Source organism: Schistocerca gregaria, chromosome 2, assembly GCF_023897955.1.
Source record: "Schistocerca gregaria isolate iqSchGreg1 chromosome 2, iqSchGreg1.2, whole genome shotgun sequence".
In the NCBI taxonomy this organism is placed as follows: domain Eukaryota; kingdom Metazoa; phylum Arthropoda; class Insecta; order Orthoptera; family Acrididae; genus Schistocerca; species Schistocerca gregaria.
Genome location: NC_064921.1, coordinates 604004990 through 604029135, shown reverse-complemented (window position 1 = coordinate 604029135; position 24146 = coordinate 604004990). Strand labels below are relative to the sequence as shown.

At 39.1% G+C, this 24146-nt stretch overlaps 1 protein-coding gene across 2 annotated transcripts in view; it reads right to left on the bottom strand.

The window, feature by feature from the left end:
- Window positions 1-18651: 18651 nt before the first annotated feature.
- LOC126336251 (enoyl-CoA hydratase, mitochondrial-like) overlaps window positions 18652-24146 on the bottom strand; it is a 42847-nt gene continuing 37352 nt past the window's right edge. For both annotated transcript variants that reach the window (XM_049999746.1, XM_049999745.1), the window contains exon 8: window positions 18652-19034. The gene's annotated coding sequence lies outside the window, so the exon portion shown is untranslated. The remainder of the gene's footprint in view (window positions 19035-24146) is intronic.

Genomic DNA, 24146 nt, shown 5'->3' with positions numbered 1-24146 from the left:
CTTCCCCGACGCGCCTCCAAGCAAAGTCCAGATTCCCGCGCTTCTTTCGATCGGATGTCGCCGTCGATACACACTGGACTCGCGAGGGGGGGACGGCTGTTTAAATCGTCGGTGTAGTCAGTAGTGGGACATACCTGCTTCCCTCGGCATAATCGTCTTCTGTTCTTCTCGATAGCTTCACTGGCTCCAAAATTGGCCGAAAGGTGTTAGTTCTATAGCATATTGTGCTCGACACCAGAGATAGATTTAAAACATTTTAATTATATTCTTGGTGTAAATTAGTCACTGGTATGGCCAGTTTCGGGTCTCACATATGGTTCGAATTAAAGGAAAGGTGATTGTTATCTACTACACACACTAGTTCATAGACTGGTAAATTGTCCTAGCGCAGTAATCACACAACACAGTCCAGTGATTCGAAATGAATCTCATGTGCCAAAAATTTAACGTAGCCTACTAGTTTACATTTAACGGATTCGAAACAAATAATATAGTGCACAAAAATAATCAGTAAGTCAGTGAACACTGACCTGCTGACCTGTCTTTGCTCATAGGAGTTAATAATCACTGTGTTCCTCCAATAAGTTCTCACATGAGATAAATTAGTAATTACTGTCAAAGAAATCCCGAATTTAACCCACGAGTGAAGAACACATGCGAATATTTCAGAATATTAGTTCTCGGCCTACGGCACATTGCTCACAACAAGAGACATGCAGTGTCTTTCATAAGTTTTGGGACAAACAGAATAGTTTTGTATTTAGTGTGAGAAATAACAAATAAACAACTAAACGTATTATGTTTGTTATTCCAGCAAACAGGATGTTCACAGAGCGATAAACTGAACATTTTACTTCATTTAATGACTCCAATTCTAAATACAGATTGAGATCCTAGTTCTCCATGACATATGCTTGGATAAATATTTCTTAGATTTCTCACCATGTCAGATTCACATGCAAACTCAAGCTTTCAACGAATACATTTGTTGTCATTGTCACGGGTTATCTGTCTTCTAGATACATTGTGAAGTGTCATCGTAAGAATGATTATATTCACAGACAATGAAAATACAGCCATTTGTATGGAAACAATCCAACTCAATGTCTTTACCTACTGCTGTTACAGTTTACACTTTACTCCATTGCTTAGAACTGTCAACAGATCAATTGAAAGTTTACACACTTCCTGTAAATTGTGGATGCAGAGCTGACATTCAATATAATGTTCCAGGTGTATTCAGGTCAAACAAATTTGATGGTTAAGCCATCAGCAGGAATGATCCTCCAACCACTGTAGCATGATTTGCATCTTACACCACAGTCAACTACAATATACTTGTGCAGGAAAATGTGCTGTAATAATTCATAAAGATGTGTGGCCAGTGTGGCACAGTTAGTAGAGTTCATACTATACATTCAAGTAAGTTCCCAGCTAACCATAGTAATAGATTCAGAGCATAGATTCTCAACAAGTGCTATTGCAGTCACCACACACTTTTTTGATGGATGACAGTATTATTGTTCAACTAAGACTGATTTTCACTGCAGGTACAATGCATATCTGCAGTGATGAAAATTTGACAGTGATACAGACAAAACTTTAAACTCCCATCATTCTTCCCATACACAGAAAGTGATCTAATTTCCATGGTAGCATTGCATTTTAAGTGATTTTTAAGCAATTCTTCAAATATTTTCTAAGTGTTTTACATTTTACATAAGGTATCTAACACCCCCAGTGAATTTCTAAATGGTGACAGCTGAAAAATCTGAAGGTGTGAGCAACATATGAAAGGTTTTCATAATCATAATCAATTGGTGGATTACAAGGACTTCTGTTTACGAATTTACACACTCCCATAGTGTTTCTAAATAATTTTCCAATAAATGCCAGTGTAATTCCTTCAAACAAGGGCGCCCATGTTGTGGTCTTTTGTTGGTCATGACAGTGAGTGACAAAAGATTTGGTGTGAAATGACCAAGTGTGTAGACTTGGAGAAACTCTACAAGCCAGCTAAGTTGTAGGACATTGAAATGTTTTTGAAAGTTGTGAAATATTTCTAGCAATCATCAAACTTAGTGCTCTTCCAGGAGATCTGAGTTTCATTTCACTTCAGATATGAAGTATTTCTGATGAAGTTCAGACTTAGAATATTTGTATGAAATGGGAAACTAGCAATTTATGTGCTGCACAGTACAGATTATGCAACACTTCACCCTACACATCTACATGTTACATCAAATATTGGAACAACTGATCTCATGTTTCATCAAAATTTGTAGCAAAATGCCCCATGTTACAGCAAGTATGGTAACAAAATGCCCCATGTTACAGTGAAATTGTTCCAATTTGCCCTTTATTTAACCAAAACTTAACAAAATGCCTTATATTACAGTGAAATTGTAACAAAACTCATGTCATAGTACAATTGCAACTGAATACCCCATGATAAAATGAAAGTTATAAAAAAATTACCCAGTACACCATTATATTACAGCATAAGTCTCAATTATGGAATGAGCATTGGAACAAATTACCCAATAGACCTCTATGTTACTGGAAAATTCAGTAAAGTTCTGACAAATGAGCTTTGTAAATGTGACCAGGTTGATGAAGATATGGAAAAAATTCATTTAAAAAATGAAAAAAAGAAAAAATGTTGTATTAAGAACCTCACTGGAGCATGTCTTTTTGGCACCTACATTGTTAAGACACAGCTTTTTTTTTTTTTTTGTCATTTCAGTTAACATGATGGATGGTTGGTGTTGTCCAACCAGTATGCGGATTTGTACTGTTCAGTCTCTGAATTAAGTAATTTTTGCATCAGTGCAACCAGTGAATGATGTGTTGTATTTATTTACATATAGCAGCAAAATTAAGTAGCAAGTAGTTGCAGAATCGAATGCAAGGAGAAGAAGAACTGTGGAAAGAACATTGACAATGAAGATTATTCAGCTCTAGCAAAAATGCAGATAAGTCGTAATTAATTGTACTTCTCACTCTCATAAACTGTATATAAGTCAATGAAAATTTGTTTTCCTTTGAAATTAATATTTTGAGCCAATTGAGTACAAGGCAGAAAAAGAGATCAGAGAATCTTACACCTTCCATCTTTCTGGGTGATATTCAAGACATCAGCTGGTGAATTCTTATTGCAGAAAATTTTGAATTGTTCATTCTCTTCATTACGCTGTACACTTCACAAATCTGTATTTACTGTTGTTTATTGATCACTACTGGTTTTAAAGTGCTCAAGGCTCCATCATCAGGCAGGCAGGTTATTGACACAGAGTAAGTACAGTCAGCCGTATCAAATGCAGATTAGGAGTGATGTGTATATATTATCATGCCATCATGATATATCTGAACCACAATATACAGGATGAGTGTTTTTATCTTGATATAAGAAATATCTCAAAAATTATACATCAGATTAAAAAATGGAAAAATACATTCAGTATTTTTTTAAATATCTGGTGATACCAATGTTCAGTCTGGTCCCTTTAATCCCACAAACCAAACAACCAACCTGATACCAATGTTGACCCCTGCCCCACCTGCAGGGGGCAAAGGGGAAGGCAACATTGAAATCTTAAAAATGACATTCTATTTTAATTGCAGATTTGGATGCTATGGGAAAACACATCGCTTTTGTATGTAATGTTTTTGTCATCTCACAGTAGATGGCACACAACTGAATTCCAAAACTGTATCATCTCCAGGAAAAATGCAATGGATCAGAAAAAGAGGACCAGACATGTTCAGTAGTTGTGGAAAGAAGTTGTTTAAGGTGTGTCCTCTCATCTCTAATCAACAGGTTGCTTATTTGAGGCATCCTCTCACTTCTCTCCAATGGCATGCTCGTTTCTAAGAATTGTTTCAAATATGTGCTCAAAAATGTAACCATCCATTTTATTTCATTTATTTTCCAGACAGGAAATTACTCAACACAACACAAAAGTGTTCCCAAAGTAATTTCCTGACAAACATTGATGATACACTGATCATGTTATTACACATTGTTAGCAGTTCATTATAAACTTCACTCTTCAAGTACTATAGAACAACAAACAAAAGTCAGGCAAAGTAACATTTGATGATCTTGAGTGCAAGACACTGGACTGCTTCTTTTGGTCCACTGATGACTGTGGTCATGATCTAATACTTCCTTTGCTGTTGCAGAATAATTTGCTGGATAACCATCATGTTAAAACCACATTGTGTGTCACAAGTTCAAGGGAAAGTCTGCAAGCAATACTGAAAGGTCATCATCCAAGAATGTTCGATATTTACCACCTTTTAAAATATCACAATAAAGAATAGACCAATGGGTTTGTCACCAATTGTCCCATAATAAACATTCACATTCCATGGATGCTGATGTTCAACTGGGAATAACCAGAGTGGTTTTCCACATTCCAATAATGCATTTTGTGTCGATTAATCACACTGTGGTTTGTGAAGGTCAAGTTGTTAGAGAACAAGTTTGGTGGAGCAAACACTGGCAAAATGTTACTTCCTGATGGAAGGGAATATGAAACAGATGATATTTTTTACATTTCAAAATCCGGCAAACAGTAGTTTGCCTAATTCACAATTAACGACTTAATTGCAGAGCACTAATTTAAGGGTTATGATTCACTGCATCTAATACTGCAATTTCATTATTGTCTCTGGCAACTGTTCTTTGATGGTTTCTTTTTTGTAGCTGTACAGTTCCCTCAGTGTAGAACTATTGAATATCCCAACAGAGAAAAGCATGTGATCCCACACTGTTTGGGAAATGTTGAGTATAAAGGCTTACAGCATTATCTATATTCCTGCCACTTTCTCCATAGATGTAAAACATTTCAATGTTGTCTTATACCTAATAGCCTGCATTCTAACTATTGACACAGGCCTTTTTTATTGCTATTTTAGTTCTCCGCAAATGGAGTGGGCTGACAGCAAATAAAAATTGCTCCTCGGCCATAGGTTACATGAATTAAAAGATGATTTAAAATACATAAAAACAGATGACAATATGTGATGATTTTTTTTAAAACACAATGGTTAACAATATTTATGTTATTTACAGAAAAGTGGATACCAGAATTAATATTTTAAAAATTACACTGGGGAACGATATTGAAGATTTTTAAAAGTTATATAGATAGCTTCATATTCCATTTAAAATGAAATCACTGGTAATAATGTGAATGATGTTGTGTTTTATTGATGATGATGGTGCATGGTTATGACAAAGTTGGAATGATGTGTATGACTAAGGGGCCCTGTGGAACTGCAGGAAGTGACTGAAAAATAACAAGGTGGGAAAAGTGGGAAGGAGGGAAATTGAAGGAAAGTGTAAAGTAGAGTGTAGTGACTAGTGTTTGAAAGAGGGGCATATTTCAGAATGGATTTCATCATTGGGGAGCGGGAGGTCATCGAAATTCTGGTGCGAGAGGATGAATAAAGTGCATAGAATATGGAATATGAATGTGCTGGTGTAGCAGGATACTTGGCTTGGTGACTAGTGGGTTTAAAGTTGGGTGCTGTGAACGGGAATTGCAGTTAATGTATTCGAGCTGAAGGTGCTCTAGGAAGAGAAAAAGGTGTGGGAAGTGGGCGACTTGGTACAGGATGCAAGTTGGGAAAAGTAGGCAGATGTTGAAGGTGAGGCAGAGTGCATGTCTTTATTGGATTTCAAGGGCCTTATAAAATTTAGGGAAGTAGAGATCCAGGCAACATTGTCATATATGAGGATGAGGCAGATGAGGGATTTATTGGTGAGGATAATGGTAGAAAGATGTACACTCCAGGTGTGGCCAGTTATTAGTTCCAGGCTTTTTAGTGGAAGGTAAGGAGATGTGCATTCCATGTTAGTTTTCTATTCAGAGTTAGACCCAACTACTTTACTGTGTTAGTTAGAGGGGTGGATTTTTTGTAGATGGAGAGAGGGAAATATGAGTGACGGCAACACTGTGTGGTGTGACCAAAAATGATGACTTCGCTTTACACCACTTGACCAGGAGAGCCAGGTGGAGTTGGAAGGAAACATGAGTGTGTTGAAGGGTTGAAGGGTGTGGTGAGTGGCTAGGAGGAGGTGTCATCAGGGTATTGCAATAGGTAGGTTGGGGGCGGTGATTTGAAAATGTCTGAAGTGTACAGGATAGAAAGGAGTGAAAGGACAGAGCCTTGAGACACACCTGCAGTACAGAGGAATATGCAGGAGCAGGCATGGTCAATTACGATGTATGTAGGCAGACATAATGAATAGAGAGTGCATAGATTTGTAACCTGAAGAGCAATCCAGAATGCCATACCCAATGAAAGGCTTTTTGAATATCATGGGAAACAAATTTGGTGGACTTCTGTTTATTTTGTTAATGAGAGATTAGACGGGTAATGTAAAGAAGTTTGTCATTGATGGAATAGTTAGGACAAGAGCCACATCAGGTGTTGAGAAGGGATAGGTGGGTTGAAAGATGCTGATCGATTTGTTGGCTAAGAAGGGTTTCAGAGCTTTTGATGAAAACTAAGATGGGGCTGATAGGTCAATAGAATGAGGTCTTTGAGCAGGGCTTAGGTTTCAAGAAGGAAAGAACTTTGGACACTTCCCATTACCCTGGGTAATGATGAGAATAGGGGATAGTATTGTAAAGTATGGCAAGGGTTTTATGATAGTTTCCAGGATATTCGCTGATGTGACAAAAGGGAACTGTATAGCGACCAGGATCAGTGTTTCAGTCTTTAGTGATTGTCGGACTCATGTTTTCAGTTGTTTTTGATGTGTTTAGTCCTGTTTGTGGAGTTCAGTGTAAGTAATGGAAGTTTGGTGTGAGAAGTTGGATAGTTGTGTTGGTATGTCCATATACATAGGGGTCCATCAAGTAAAGCAAGCTGGGATTATGTGAGATGGTGAACTTGTCTTTCAGGTAGGATGTGAATTTTTTGGCTTTGGTGTAGTTATGGGGACATTGTCTGTTGTAATGTAGGATTGGATTGATGAGATTTTATAGCTGTTTTGTTTAGTATAGTGCATATCATGTGGCAGTCCCAACGTTATTTGGCTTGCAATTAACTCAATCAAGCAGTTGGTAATGTGTGAGCATATTGCAGTCAGTTGCAGTCATGAGCATAAAGGAATTCTTTGTAGACACAATGAGTTGTTGGAGTAGAGCAAGAGCACATGGAGGGAGAGTAGGATGGTCATAGCAGAGAGTTTGGAGTGGGATTTGATTGGGAATTGCATACCAGATGGTGTGTTGGAGGAAGTCATTCTTGTTTTGGATGTCATCAGAACATTGGATCATGGTTTTCGATTAGGATGTGGATTTGAGCACAGTATGTATTCGAGTCTACATGGGAATAATCCTGAATTTGTAGGGTGGATGATTGAGAGTGGGGTGGATTGGGTTTGGTACTTTGTGTGACATCTGGAGAAAGAAAGTTGGATGTAGAACTTCTGCTGTGGTACACCTCAAGAGGTTAGAGGAGACAATAATGGTACCAGGGGATGTACCTCTGTCATGACAGGTGAGACAGGGATGTGGATATTGTGGCCATTGATATACTGATGCTACCATTGTTTTTGGGGAAATGTGCAATAGTGAAGGTGAGGATCAGCTATGGTTAAGTATAAGGTAAAGCTTCAGCATTACATGTGTTAGAAAATCATAAGAGATGTGATGTGATGGGATGGGATCACCATAGATGGCAATGAATGCTCTCCAGTGTGCTCCAGTGCTGGCCACAGGATTGGTAAGGAGTTCTTGTGGCAGAGCATCCCATTCCTCCACCAGTACCATTGACAACTGGTGAATGGTCAATGGCACAGGTTGATATTCTGCAACACATCTTCCCAGATCATCCAAAATGTGGTCAATGGGAATGGGTCAGAGGAATGGGCAGGTCAGTCCTTTCACCGAAATCCTCTTGCTCCAAGAGCATCTATGCAGTCCCATATTATCAAAATAATAATAATAATAATAATTTAAAAAAATAAATGAAGTGCATGGGGAAGGAGTTCACTGTTACAATAACATTGACCAGTGAATGATCATATTGAAAGATTTAGAGGTCAGTCAGTATGTCCATACAGCATTGTACCTCCCTACACTATAACACCTGGACCATCAAAATGATCGTGTTCAAGAATGTTCCTGAGTCTATTACATACTCCCACCTCTCACCATATGAGTGCACACCCGCTTTTGTCAAAAATGATAGGTTTGGTGGTCCAGGTGCTCTGGTGAGCAGGGGCATAATGTTACATGGTTGTACTTACCTCCAAATCTTTGAACACAGTATGCTCACTGATCAGTGTTTTCACGATGTACTCCTTCCCTGTGTGTGTCTTTTCAGGGAGCATTCGGCTCTCACTTCATTTTTATGGAAGAGAATGTGTGATGACATTGAACAGCACACATGGGAAAACTCCCAGAATGAGTTGATATTCGGGGAATGAACTTGCCTGCCCATTCTCCCAACTTAAATCCCATTTAATACATGTGGGAAGCATTGTGGAGATGTGTTGCAGCAAGTTAAGTGTGGTGGTGGAGGAATGTAATGCCTTACCACAAGAACTCCTTACTAACCTTGTGCCCCACATGGAAGCACATTGCAGGGGATGCACTGTCATCAGTGACGATCACACTTCTTATTAAGGACCATTTCTTAGTTTTTGCAATGTCCAGTGGCTCACTGTAAATAGTGATGGCTTCAATGTGATTATTGTCTTTGAACAAAAGTCACTTCAGTTTGCCTCATTGTGTATTTCCTTCCATTTCCTTCTGTGCTATACTGTAGCAGTCCTTTCTATGTCTGGTGCTATAGTCCTTAAGTTATGCACATGAGTGCATGCTAAACTCCTGTTAAAGAGCTGCTAGAGGTGATAGCCTGAAAAGTGTTTCAAGATTCATCATCTTCCCCATGATCTGCTATGTAAATAGAAAAGAACTCAAGAATAAGCTTTCTATGGCTTTTTTGTCTATGACAAAAAAAGACACACCATGAAGAAGTTATGCAAACTGATATTTGTACAGGTATAAATACAAAACTATAGATTTTGGTTGTTGATGACGTAAGTGTGATGCTGCAGCACAATTTCACTGCACATCTGGCAAGGATATTAAACAGAGAATATGTTGACACCAGGGCATAAAGCCTTTGCAGATTTCATTCCGTGTACTTAGTCAGGCAGTAACTATGCCTCGCAGACAGGTGCATGAACAATATATGCAGATGTCAGCATTTGAGGGAGGATATGTATTGGGCTTGAAGAAGTAGGTTGCAGTAATCAGTGGATCGATAAACATTTGAACAGGAGTTATGTTATTATTCGAGGATGTTGGCAGAAATGGGTGAAACAGTGCCAAACACAGTGTCAGGAAAGAAACATTTAGCCTAGAGAGATGACACAATATGAAGACCAAACAATTGTTATAGAGGCAAACAAAATCCCAGATTCATAATTATAATTTGCATAATTTGCAACTGTCCTTCAGTGACCACAAGGCCTATTAATAGGTGGCTCACAGAAAGGGGGCTGAGCTCATAGTGCATTTGTGCCAACTACCATTGACCTCTGTACATCAAGTTCATTTGCAGTGGCATTGGGCCCTTTCAGTCTGGAATCTCACTGACTGGAGATTGTCTTCAGTGATGAATCCTGCTTGAAACTGGCTCCCAATGACCAATGAAGGATTTCTGGGGGTTGGGTTGGGTTGTTTGGGGGAAGAAACCAAACAGCAAGGTCATCAGTCTCATCGGATTAGGGAAGGATGGGAAAGGAAATTGGCCGTGCCCTTCCAAAGGAACCATCCCGGCATTTGCTTGGAGCAATTTAGGGAAATGATGGAAAACCTAAATTAGGATGGCTGGATGTGGTATTGAACTGTAGTTCTCCCAAATTCAAGTCCAGTGTGCTATCCACTGTGCCACCTTGCTTGGTGAAGGATTTCTGGAGATGTCTCTGACAGTGGTAGGATACCAACCTGACTGTCATCCAACATATGGCTTGACAACCAGGTATGATGGTCTGTAGTGCTACTTCATTTCATAGTGGGACCCATTTAGTTGTCATCCATGGCATCCTTACAGCACAGCGGAATGCACACAATATTCTATGCCCTGTTTTGTTGCCCTTCTGGCAAGCCATCCTCAACTTTCATTTCAACAAGATAACACCTGTCTGTTCCCTGCAAGAGTTTCTACTGGATGACTTTATGCTTACCAAACTCTATCTTGACCAGAAAGTTCTCTGCATCTTTCCCCAAATGAGAACATTTGGAGCATTGTGGGGAGGGCTCTCCAACTAACTTGGGATTTTGACAATCTAACATGCCGGTTGGACAGAATTTGTCACAATAGCCCTCAGGAGGACAGCCAACAACTCTCTCAATTTATGCAAAGTTGAATAACTGCTTGCATAAGGGCCAGAGGTGAACCACTGCATTACCGGCTTTCTCAATTCATGAAGCTCTTTCTCTTGAATTATTTATCAATGTTTCTGAAATTGTAATCATTTGTTTGTCTGTACATGTACATATCACATCTACCATTTTTCATCCCATTTGGATAGATCCTTTATCCCCCCCCCCCTCCCCTTAGAGCTTATTACAAAAACTGTCAGTCATTGTGCCTATAGGTAACTGTACACCGTTTATCTGTTGAACCCTTGTGTGAACACACATTTGCTCTGCCATTGGTCATTGGCTGCTTTGGTCAAGCATCTGGTGCTGTATTAGTTATTTTGATGCAGCATCAAGTTCACTATCTTGTTTTACAAAAATTATTCAACTACTATGTGCAGAAGGAGCACAAAAGAGCACAGGAAAGTCAAAGATGTCTATAACTTTATATCCTATCATAGTAATGATGCTGTTAAAAGCTTGAGGAAGATTGAAGAGGACAGTTGGACACATGACTGAATACAAGGCACACTTAGTCTATGCTGAGAAATTGATTGATCTAGAGTGTTCCAAAGTATTTGATGTAATAAGAAGTGAAATAGGAAACATACCTCACACACGTTACACCATTTCATCCTGTCAATTTCCTCTCCACAAAAGCCTTAAAAAGTGCCAGTGATTTTGGTGCCAAATACTGTGAAGCTAGCTAAGAAGATACCTGTTTGCAAGTTCCAGGTGAAAGTGCTGATAAAGAGTATTGTCACAACTCTGCATATAGGTATTTTGAAGGTTTCACCAGAGTATAGGTTAAGTGATGCGTATCCAAACATGCAGAAAGTTGTGAGGATATTTATGAGAGTGTCAGTGACTGCAGTGTCAGTTTAAGTAAAAAAATATGATTAAACTACTTAATGTCAACTAGAAGTGAAAGGGAATGTCAAATTTAGTTGTCTTGGTAATAGAATATGACACAGCTGCTACACCTGACTTAAATTGTGTCATCAACATGTTTGCTTCACTCCAGTAAAGAAAATGCAAAATATATATATATATATATATATATATATATGCGGATGGATATGTGTGCGTGTGTGTGTGTGTGCGAGTGTACACCTGTCGTTTTTTTTCCCCCTAAGGGAAGTCTTTCTGCTCCCGGGATTGGAATGACTCCTTACCCTCTCCCTTAAAACCCACATCCTTTCGTCTTTCCCTCTCCTTCCTGAAGAAGCAACCATCGGTTGCGAAAGCTAGTAATTCTGTGTGTGTGTTTGTGTGTTTTGTTCATTGTGCCTGTCTGCCGGCACTTTCCCGCTTGGTAAGTCTTGGAATCTTTGTTTTTAATATATTTTTCCCATGTGGAAGTTTCTTTCTATTTTTATATATACCACAAAAAATGCAATTCCTAGAAACGAATACTTTTTCAACTCTTAACTACAGACCTTTTTCATTTATTTCTCATTAATAATTTATAAGGAGCAAATAAGAACTAAGTGTGTTGTAGCTGTTGGGGGGTTCAGTCTGAACACTGGTTTGATGCAGTTCTCCATGATACTCTATAACTGTTCAAGTCTCTTTATCGCTAACTACTGTAACCTACATCCTTTTGAACCTGCTTACTGTATTCATTTCCTGGTCTCCAGGTCTTGAACTTTGGGCTATTTCAGTAGTTGTCCTTCTGCCAGTTAATCATTTTTTGTCTGTGTAAGGACCTCCCTCTGCCATGCTGAAAACCTCTACTAATTTGTCAGGATGGAGACCAAGGACCTGTGCAGCTTTGTTAGACACAATGGAGCAATATTATGAATTATGCCATGTACTTCTGAAAATACAAATCATTGCTGCTTCTTCTGCTCTGGTGGCTACGTAACCTGGAGAAGAATTCACCAAATCCAGCAGTAGACTTTTGGCAGCCAGGGCGCTGCATCAGCTTGGAATGGAAGTTGATGACTCCCTGATGTGACGATTTTGCTGCCTGCTGGTGATGTAGACGCTCCCAGTTGGTAGCTCTGCTTTTGGAGATGGTGGTGCCCATGATGTGTGCATTTTGATTCACATGTCTGTTTGGGGTATTCTCCTTCCTCCACAGATCACTTCCCATGTTTTCCTTTCAGGTGACCTGACGTTGGATGCTGTGTAGTTATGCTGAATGCTGAACCTGGCCCACCAGTATGGTAGGCCTTCAGACTCAGGTGACAGTGGACTTTAAGGCACCTTCCACCCAGGACTGAAGTCATGTTGGTGGGCCCTCAGTCTACCAATCAGCACTGACTGCTGTGCTGATGTCAGTACTGGATGCTGGACTGCAGATTCAAATCATTGATTTTCTCGTTGGCCAGCAAGTGAAATATCAACACAAGAACATTCTCCCACACAAGATTTTACCATACTATAACCAGAAAATCAAGTGTGAGTGACATGAACGCCACTGATCTTACTGATCGAGTGCTGAAACCTACTGGAGTGGAATATTTATGTCATTGAAGGGATGCTCTGCTCTACGATGTTATTCATAATGACGAAACTGATTATACTGTTCCTGAGTTATCAGCAGTCTTCAGTTCAACTAAATTTACTTAGTGAAATTGTTACAGGGCCTTTACTGCTTAGTCAGACTCTTGCTAGCTGTTTTTGTGTCCTCCACTGTCTCTTGTGTAACATTACAGAAGTAACTAAAGATGTTCAGCCTGCACCGTTGTAACCATTTTCTGCTGAGGTGCTTTCAGTCTCTTCTAAACTTAGCAAAGTGGCTGTTTTGCTTGGCCCAGCAAAGGTGTTGAAATGTTTATGCTTTCCTGTTTGCAGCTGGTGACACTTCATTGTGGTTGAGCAACACTGGCTGTTAGAAAATTTTTACTCTCCAGTTCTCTTACTAGTTCTGCTGCATAACATCTCTTTTAGCATCTGCAGAAGGCATGACAATGCTGCTGCTTGGCGTGTTCTGTACAGTACTTCACAGTCACCAGACTCGGTTATAGCTGGGGACAGAAGCTTGTGAATATAATGAAGTAACTTTGGGAAGCAGAGCACCCGTACCCACATAGATGTGCACACTACAAGAATTCAGCATGCAAATGTTGTGATCTAACTGTGCAGAAGGACTGGCCTATTGCGCTCACTGCTGCTCACAAGTAAACACTTCCATCAGCTGGTCTGCCCATATCATATGATGCATGTACCCTCCATGTCAGGTTCCTGGACTACTCCATAGTTTTATCTAGGTCAGCTCATCTGCCTCTGCTGGGACACCTGATGGTGGAAAGACTAAACCTCCCTTTGTGTGTAAACCAAACTCTCGGTAGGGGACTTGAGTTATGGTTCAATTGGTCTTATTGCTTCTGAAATGAGAAGTTTATTTTAATGTGTTTATGGATATTCCAATAAACTTTTTATGCATCATTTAGTGGGCCTTAATCTCTGTGCACTGCCACCAGCATGAGACATGTCAATTACTAGCTCTAATATTTTGCCATATGTCTTGTAATGAGAAGTAGCATCAACATCAGCGCTGTTTGTGACTGACAGGTACAGTTTCCCTTTTCCCCCGGTTATCTGAGAGCACTGATGTGCTGCTTCCTGGACTCAGGTAGTTACACCGGCCCTGGATCGAATCCGCTCAGTGGATTGTTGATGAAGGGCCGGTCAGCCAACCAGCCTGGATGTGGTCTTCAGGTGATTTTCCACATCCCCCTAGGTGAATACTGGGCTGGTCTCATCTCAGTTACGTGACTTGCAGGCATTTGAAAAACGTTCGCACTATTTCACAGTTTACACTAGATGCAGACATCTGGGGTACACTCTTTCCATCCTGGAGGATATTGGGTGGCAACAGGAAGGGCATCCAGCCACCCTCTGTAACTAACCTTGCCAAACTTCATAGTAACAACACATACCTGGCAGTTGCTGGAGTGGGATCCAGATATAGATAGGTACAGTTTCCCTTTTGTTTTACAAAATATCTTTATTCTGTGAGTAATCCATGGCTTCTTGGCAGACTTTAGTTTAATCTGAGTTAGTTTTTGGGGAAACAGTGTACAAATAAGGTAAGGATTTAATTAATTAAAGTGTTGTATTTTTCATTCATGTCATGAGCACTGTGTTCATCACTCCAGTTCATGTGTTTGAGGAGTGTCTTAAATTAATTAATTTTTGGTGTAATCACTAATTTCATGGACCCAGATTTAGTAGATTTTATATTATGTTTTGTATTAAAATTTATGCATGTCACATTGCAAAAGGCCATTGACTGTTGCTTTTGTAATACAATTTTATTCATTAGACCTCTCTATAAAGAGGTTATCAATGGTTGTTTGTACACAATTAGCTACCCAAGTTGAGAAGTTTACAGCAGAAATTAAGGTGAATGATAATGTTACTGGCTGCAGTAAATTCTTACTGCAAAAGTAAAAATCTGCTTTAACATCACCAGCAAACGCTGTTTCTTTGTTTTTTGCTGAGCTTCAAGAAAATTTATGACCAGATTAAAATTATCTGCAGGTTCTTAGTATGTGCTTACTGTTATGAAATTCTACTTCATCACAAAAGCTTCTGTATGCTGCTCCAGGAAAAATTTATGAATGTCTGTGTTCTTATATCTATGATAGTTTCTGATCAACGTGCAATTCCTCCTTTCTCCATCTCTACTTTACAAAAGTGAGATGCAAATCTAAATCCTGCAACACTTAACACATCTATACAGGTTGTCACATGACGTTCATTGAGGCAGATTATGCCAGTTGTGTTTGTTGACTCTAATTCATCTATGAAAATAGGTAGTTCATTAATTTTCCTTCTTATTCCTTGAATATTTTGGTGCAATAAGAATATCTGGCATTACACATTGACTGAGATAAAACTGGGTGTAAATAAAATTTCTGCTGACTGCTGAAAATTTTTGTCAATGTACTGTTTGTCCTAATGCAATATGACAGAATTATGCTTTTTGGTTTCTTTTCACAAAGTGAAGATTTGTTTCAACCCCAACCTCTCTTAAAACTTTATTTCTTTCTGTCCTTTCTATCCCGAAGAAGTTGTTGCTCTGACACCTGTAACCACTGGTACTTTACCCCTCCCCCCTTATATTTTCTGCTATTGACACAGCCAGTTTATCCTTCCCTTTAGTGTTGAAGATGAAGACCATGCGAACTACTCATATGATCCCACCTACTGGCAGAATCAATTGGAACCACACAAATACGTGAACCTGCACCTGACACGTTCAGCCTTTCCAACTCCAAATTAACTCTCCCAATAGAAGAGTTCAAATGAGGTTGGTTGTGACATCTCAAAACAGATACAAACTCAACACTGATATGTCTTAATGGTGAACCAATCTTTATCATGTCACACTTTATATTGTACCCAGGATTTCTGTCAATAATAATACCCATCCCACCAATTACAATTACAATGTCTTCCTTGGTGAAGTCTTTAGAAGGTTATCCTAAATCCTCTGTCACTGGCTCCAGGCCAGCACTAGATTTAAAAAAAGTACTCTGACCCTCGTTCATTCTGTTAAAGTTGCCCCACACCTCTAGCATCAGAACTACCAAACAACAAAACTTACTCTCCATTTCCTGACTTCCCTCTCCATTCTTACTTTCCAGTTTACAAGTGACAGTTTATTTTGCCCTGCCTGGACCTACATCAGTTTCTAACTGAAGCAACAGTTCAAACTTATTTTTCACATTGGCCATAAAGCTGACACATAAAGTTCTAAGCCTGATCCTTCTGTTACCTGTTGGCATTTTCCACCTCTCTTTACCCTTTTTACCCTTCTCTCTTCTTAACATGTCTAGATCTTTCCTATCATTGTATAATTCAACCATAAGGGCGGCAATTTTCCTCTCCTGTTCCACTATCTTCCTATCTGTACTACATATCCTACAAAACCACTAACGGGCCTCATTTACTTTCCCAGTTCCCACACTTCTAGTCATCCCAATGGAAAAATCTGCTGCATCTTTCACATCAGATCCCCAAACTATATCATTGTGAATCAGGCATTTATCATACATTTAAAAAATAATACTTTACTAAGAATAAGTAAAATTTCCAATAAATAAGAAAACACATTTACAAAAATTTGCCCTATACGCAACTGTATGTAAACAGTCTATTCGGGCAAAGTTTCTGAATCAACCAATTTAAATGCATACTACATTCTGGAAATATGAACTCAGTAATGAACAACACGATCTACTTAAATTGCTGGAAATAAAAAAGGACAATTCACTGCAACTTATAGGGACTAAGATGGAAGAGGAGACCCTAGAACTTTTCAATCATCTTCTTTACTTTTCGTTCAGTGACCAACATGTTGAGGAAAACCCTCAGTAGCTTACCTTATTTTGCAAGACCTCAAGGACAAAGCACTTCAATCAGCAGTTTTCAAACCTAAATGTTTTTGGACATATATACACAATACCTTTGTGGTGTGGTCACATAGGACATCAATGAATCCTTCATTTTTAGAACATCCCAATGCCCTCCAGCCGAGCATTTGTTTCAACATGGAAAAGGAGGAAAATGGTGATCTCCCATCTCTGCATGTCATGGTTCATAGGAAATAAGGCGGCTCCTGGGTCATAGTGTTTTGTAAAACAACAAGTACCAACCTATGCATATGAGTTATAATGCTACTGTGCATTATGAACACTCATTCATAGGACTTGATTTGGAGAGACTGCCAGTAAAGTTCAGCCACCTTCACTGTATGTTTGTTTAGAACAGACACGCCAGTAGGCAGATTCACAGCGCATTCTGACCAGCATGCATTAGATCTCCAGAGCACCCAGAAAAAATGGAGAACTCCACTAGGATGGTTTCCCTGCCTTATTTTGGCAGGCTGCCCTTCAAGACTGGAAGGCTTTCCACACACACACACACACACACACACACACACACACACACACACACACACACACACACTCATACACACACACACACACACATACTCCTTGTTTGGGACCTTAAGGCTCAAGAGATGTTGATTGGCTGCTGCCATTTGGCCACAAGTGATGCAGTTTGGAGGCGCATACGGTCAGCATACCACGTTCCTGGCAGTTCTGACTTTCCAGACCTATAAGCCACTACTTCCCATTCAAGTAACTCCTTAAATGGCATCATGAGTCTGAATGCACTCCATACCAGTCCCCTCATCAAGCAAAAATCCTGACAGTACCAGAGATTGAATCTAGGTCCTCCGCTTGGCAGCTATCTACACTGACCACTCGGCTATGAAGGTAGACCACACAAGACTAGGTCAGCCAGAATAATCTAGAACTGCTGAGCACTGTGTTGATAAAGAACAAAGCATGAATTATGGAGAGATCAGGATTCTCTCACCCTCCTTCACACACTGGTTTTGGTGAAACTAATTCATGGTTGGCTACAGACAATGGAATACAGTGAGAAAATACTGATGAGGAATCAAAGCCAGGAGAGCTAAGCTGGCACCAACACCTTACCCATGTACATTCACTGATGTCGGCAGCTTGCACCCAAATGTGCCTGTGTTGTGTGTGCAGTGTCTGTGGCTCACTTCTCCAACACTGCCCCACCTATAGGCATCTGTGTTTTTCTAATGGACCAGTGTATAAAATTGGTGAACAACAACAGCTAGCTGCCACAGCTGCATGATGGAGATATTGTGCACCTTAGACAAACTGGTCCAACAATACTCCTAAGAGCCTTTCAAACAGTAATTGTATTGGGAGAGCGTCAAACATCTAAGCTAGGATAATGCAGTTTCATGTGTATATGAATGTTTGTATTTGTTAACCAATTTTGCTGAAAAAGAACATTGTCAGAAAACTCATCAGTGTTTAAAATCTTATTTGTCTGTCTGTTTTTCACTTCATAGGTCAGGTATTCAGTGGATTGTTACCTTTACTCTTTCCATTGTTAGTATTTTCAGTTTTTTTATAAATATAGCTCGCTGATCAGACAAGGTGGATAAAGTTTCTCATATTACCCATGAGCAGCAAGTTGCAAATGGTTTTTGCATTTCTGGAAGCCTGAAAAGAGTTATTCAAAGCATTTGGGTACCTATCCTATTCTTCGTTTTTGTCCCATTGTATAATGGGAGTGTCAAGCTTGAGATCTGATGCCTTATACTGCCCCTGTAACAGCAGACCATCTGCTCCATCTGCTGATCACAGCAGTGCAATGCTAGTGTTCTTATGGTACCTGCTAATTTTCTTGTTGTGTTAGCTGCTGCCACAATGAAGAACAATGAATCAATGAATACACACAATTAAGTGCATGCTTCCTCTTTGTTAGATTCCTATAATTAGGGAACATACAGCACCATCTTCTCTGTGTCTGCACTTGAAAAATATTTTTTATTGTTATGATCAGCCAGTTTGACAGAGCACCTCTCATTACCATTATATGATGAAGTTGAATGTCAGTAGATGAGGAATTTATCTTTTCAAAACCTCATCTTTTACTTTTTAGAATATTATGAATAATTTTTGTTGTTATTGTTGTTAAAGGACAGAAAATGGACTCAGTATGCTTCTCATTGAAGGCAATGCATGACTGGTGTAAGAAAACATGAGTGATATGCCCACTGAACTGTTCTTAATGGCTGACGAATGAAGAAACTCTGCAGTCATGTTTCCCGCCATCAGGACACTGCAAAAAGAAAACAGTAAGAGTTATATTCTGCAGAAATACATATTACATGCTACTAAGACTGCAGATTTAAAGCTGTGAGAGAAAACAATTCATTATGTTCTATAAATGTAATAGGCATGTCTAATTATTTTAACAAAAACCCTCTTCTGTTTTTGAGACTCATAGTGATATCAGAGCTCTTTAAAAAGGGTGTTGAGGGGGTTTACACTCTTGCTAAATGAAACAGTTCACAGGCAATAAACGCAAAGTTTCGATAATACACTGTTCCACGACTGATATGTTATTGTATGGTGAAGTATCATGGGCTGTGAAAAACGCTCTAGTATCTAAAGAGATTGTCATAAAAGCTTTCCATACATGCTCTGCTAGTAATCAAGTGCACATGATTATCAATTAGAGTCTGTAAATTATGCTCTATGTGTGAAATAAGAGGATGTCTGTTGGTGCTGATGTGCTGTATAAAGTTGGCACTATAACAAGAATATTATAACTAGCAAAGCAATTATCAAACAGTGCATCAAAGTATTTCATAACATCATGCATAATACGTGTTGCATCACTGAGATGACACCAGCCTCAGAATTTTTAATCTCACTTCATTTCAAATGTGTCAGAGTACATGTTAAAACAATCATTCTACAAACAGTTTTATTTAATGTCTTAGGAAATGCAGTTAGTGGAAATAAGCCTTTGAGAACCATAGATATTGTGTATTGAAACTTAACAGAAACTTTTATGGACAGCCTCTAAAAGTTAGCGATACAAATCCAAACCAGCTTCTACTGGCCAGTAATGGTACCTCTGCATCACTGCACTGCAAGTTGATAGCTTTCGTTAAAAGTACTGCAACTCCCAATTTACACAGATCATGGATGATTGGCAATGGATAAGTAGCAATACTCATGTCTTAATGCGTTGATTACTGTCTTTTCTTAGTTCAGTGACTAGACTACTGAAGAATATCTCAACACAAACCACAAACATTATCATACATTGTAGTATATGCAGGTGTGTGGTTTGCATATGCAAATGACTCAATGTTATGTTAAGCGTGCATACAGAAATTTAAACTCTTGAAATTGTTCATAATACCGTGTGGTTTTAGTGGGGGCTCTATTAAAATATCTATGCATTCTTAATAAAAATGATTCATTTTGATATGATGTTAGGTAATGAAGCAAGACTCAGTACCAGTCTCTCTTTATTATGTAGTGGTGTTTCACACATAGATACAGACACCTTCAGCACAGGAAAATGAGAGAAAAGGTTGCCAGAATTTTACTGTCATAACAATTTCACACATTCCTGAAACTAAATAGGGTGTAATGCAAAATGAAAACATCAATGAAACATCCTGTTTTCCATACTGTAATATTTATCTTGATAGTATGGTAGGAGAGCTGATAAATTTACAAGTGCCTCAAAGTGTTATGCAGATAAAATAACTCATATGAGTAACAGAAAAAAATGCAGAGAGGTATAAACATGGAAAGCTCATCAAAAGTGTGGATAAAACTACAATAATTCAGTTCTCATTGCAAGTTTGATAATGCTTAAGAAAGTCCAGACTGGTCCTGCAGACATCAGATGCTACTCATGTACAAGATATGATAGGAAAGTCTTAAAAATTGATCAACAACTGCTTACTGATTTGGCAGGCAGGTACACGGAGGGTGGAGAGTGAGTCATTGCCTTGTCCTTGAACGATTTCTGACAGGAAACTGCATTTCCTTTATTCAGTTTACTGTGGCAGCTGGTTGAGTGCGGGTCTGTTAGGGCTTGTTGCCGGATTCTGTCTGCGTGAAAATGGATATAAAAATGGAGCAATGAGTTTGTGTGAAATTTTGTTTTAAAACCAGAAAATCAGCTTTTGATACTTATGAACTATTAAAAACGGCTTTTGGAGAGCCAGTCAAATGTTTTTGTCTGGTTCAACAGATTTAAAAATGGTCGCGAATCATTTGAAGATGAAACATGGACCGGCTGTCCTTCCACCTCAAAAATGAATGAAAATGATGTGAAAGTTTGCAAATTGGTGCACTTTCATCGTAGACTTAGAGTTAGGGAGACGACTGACGAACTTAATTTAAGTTTCTATGCAGTTCAGTCAATTTTAACTGAAAATCTGAACATGCATCGAGTGTCCACAAAATTCATTCTAAAAGTGCTGTCAAGTGACCAGAGACAATACTGACTTGAAGTGTGCCAAGAACTGATTAATCGTACTATAAATGACACAGCCAGCCACTGTGGCTGAGCGGTTCTAGGCGCTTCAGTCCAGAACGACGTTGCCGCTATGACCGCAGGTTCGAATCCTGCCTTGGGCATGGATGTGTGTGATGTCCTTAGGTTAGTTAGGTTTAAGTAGTTCTAATCTAGTGGACTGATGACCTCAGATGTTAAGATGCTTAGAGCCATTTGAACCATTTTTTTTATAAATGACACAGATTTGTTAAATAGAGTTATTACAGGTGACAAATCATGGGTATATAGATATGATTCTGAAACTAAAGTGCAGTCTTTGCAGTGGAAGACTCCAGGCTCACCATGACCAAAAAAAAGCACAGCAAAGACAGTCAAAGGTGAAGACAATGTTGGTGATTTTTTTTCATTCTACCAGTATTGTGGGTCATGAATTTACCCCTGGAGGACAGCCAATTAACCAGGAATACTAAAAGCGTGTCCTTTAGCGTTTGCACAAGAAAGTGTGGCAGAAAAGGCCTGCATTGTGGAAAGACAAGAGTTGGGTGCTACACTATGATAATGATCCAGCTCACTGTGCCTTCTCCATCATAGAGGTTTTGACCAAATTCAAAATTTCTGTGCTTCCACAACCACCATATTCCTCTGGTCTGGCCCCTGCAGACTTCTACCTTTTTCCTAAACTGAAATTTTCCCTGAAATGGAAGTGATTTTACTTGAATGAAGACATCCAGGCAAATACAGAGAGTGTCCTTAACAACACACTTCAGGAAAAAAATTCCAGGGATGTTTCCAAAAGTGGAAACACCTTTGGAGTCAGTGTGTTCAGTCTGAATGGGACTATTTTGAATGAGATGCATCACAGTAGCATGTAAGCACCACCATTGTATGATTACAAGCCCATTCTTAAAACTTTCCAATCACATATCATATAGGCAGCAATACAATGACTTGTTTTATTTATCACCTGGCATGAAATCAAGAAAATCAAATGAAAATAAAAATAAAATATATGTAGACATAGATGAAGAGCGAGATTGTGAATTTGAAGACTGCACAGGATATATACATCCAGACTAAACTAACAAACAATATGTGCCTTTCAGCTCAGATAATTTTTGAGGGTATTATACCTATACCTATACCAAAGAAAGGGAATGAAGAAAACATGAACTTAAAGGCTAGCATCTTTGCTGTCATCTTTCCAAAAATAAAAAATTAATCATGACTGCCAGACTAGAGAATTATCCTGAAAAATACAATCTCCACAAAATACCACAGTTTGGTTTCCAAAGTAGTGTGTTTTACAAGATTGGTATATGATGGACTATGTATGTATAACCAGCATCTCCTCCAAAACCCCTTGATTAATACTAACAAAATTTGCTATACACACACACACACACACACACACACACACACACACACACACACACACATTGGTACATGAACAGATCAGCCCCTACTATGTACGCTACTCTGTACAACAGGTGTGCTATGTGGGAATAGTATCTACCTGCCATGTTGACTTGCTTTGCAGGGCAGCCTACATGTGTGGGATATGAAAAGCAAAGAGAATAGTCAAAGAGAGTGGGGAAGGAGGAGACAGTCAGATAGAGAGGGTAGGAGAGGATGGTCAGAGAGAGGAACATGTTGTGTAGGTAATATCAACATTTCTTGCAGGTGGACAGTTCTGATTGTGAGCCATGAGAGAGGGGCAAGGATACGCATTGATAGTAAAAGTAAGGTGAACAGAGGAAGGGAGGAGGAGACGGACTTCAAGAAAAGGGAAATAAGTGATGAAAAGAGAGAGGGGGAGGAGGGGAAGGACAGAGAGAGGGGAAGAGAAGATGTACAGAGAAAGAGAGGTAGAAGGGAGATAGACAGAGAGAGTGTGGAGAAGGATGACATGGACAGAGAGAGGGGGACAAATGTGTTGATATGTGGAAGGGAAGGAAAGTGTGGTCGTAGAGAGGGGGAGGAAGAGATGAACAAAGAGAGGGGGGAGACAGAGAGACAGAGAGAGTGGGGAGGGATAGATGAACAGACAGAGAAGGAAGGATGAAGTGGTCAGAGAGACCAGGGGTGGGGGGAAGGGCAAGAAAAGGAGGATACAGAGAGTGGGTAGGAAGAGATGTGTGCAACATATACATTGAACACATTTTTGAATAAAGCTGTGGAGGAAAAGACCAATCCATACAACTATGTACAAACAAAAAACGTTACAGAAGATGCCAACCTAAAAGGAAAAATAAATAATTATAAAATTGTCAGTGTCTATTGAAGGGAACAACATAAAGGTGGTGGTGCTGGTATTTATGTCAAAAATAATGTCCAGTGTGAAAAAATTGATTGGATAGATAAACTTGCATGTGAGATGGTCTTTGAAATGCTGCCACAAGAATAAAGCTCAGATATAGCAGTTTAATAGTAGCTAGCCTGTACAGATCCCCTAACAGTAACATGGAAGAATTCTTTTGCCATTTAGAGGAACTTATTGATAAACTCTCACCTCATAAAAAACCCGACTATAATAGTAGGGGATGTGAACATTGACTCCTTAACCAATAGTGTAAGTTACCTTAGATATATTGATATATTACAGTCCTATAATTACAACCACATGAATTCAAAACCAACAAGAATTACAGGTGACTCTCAGACATGTATTGACCATGTTATTACAAATTTAAGTAAGGAGGACCTTGTAGTTGGAACTGTTGAGAACCACATTTCAGATCATAGTGCATTAGTCCTAGATCTTCACACTGACAAAGAAATAGTATCTCATAAGGAACAATTTACTTATAAAAGAAAGCTTGACTATCATACATTAAAGGAAAAACTGGCATACATAAACTGGTATCAGGTAGGCCTATATGCAACAGAAGACATTAATGGAAATTG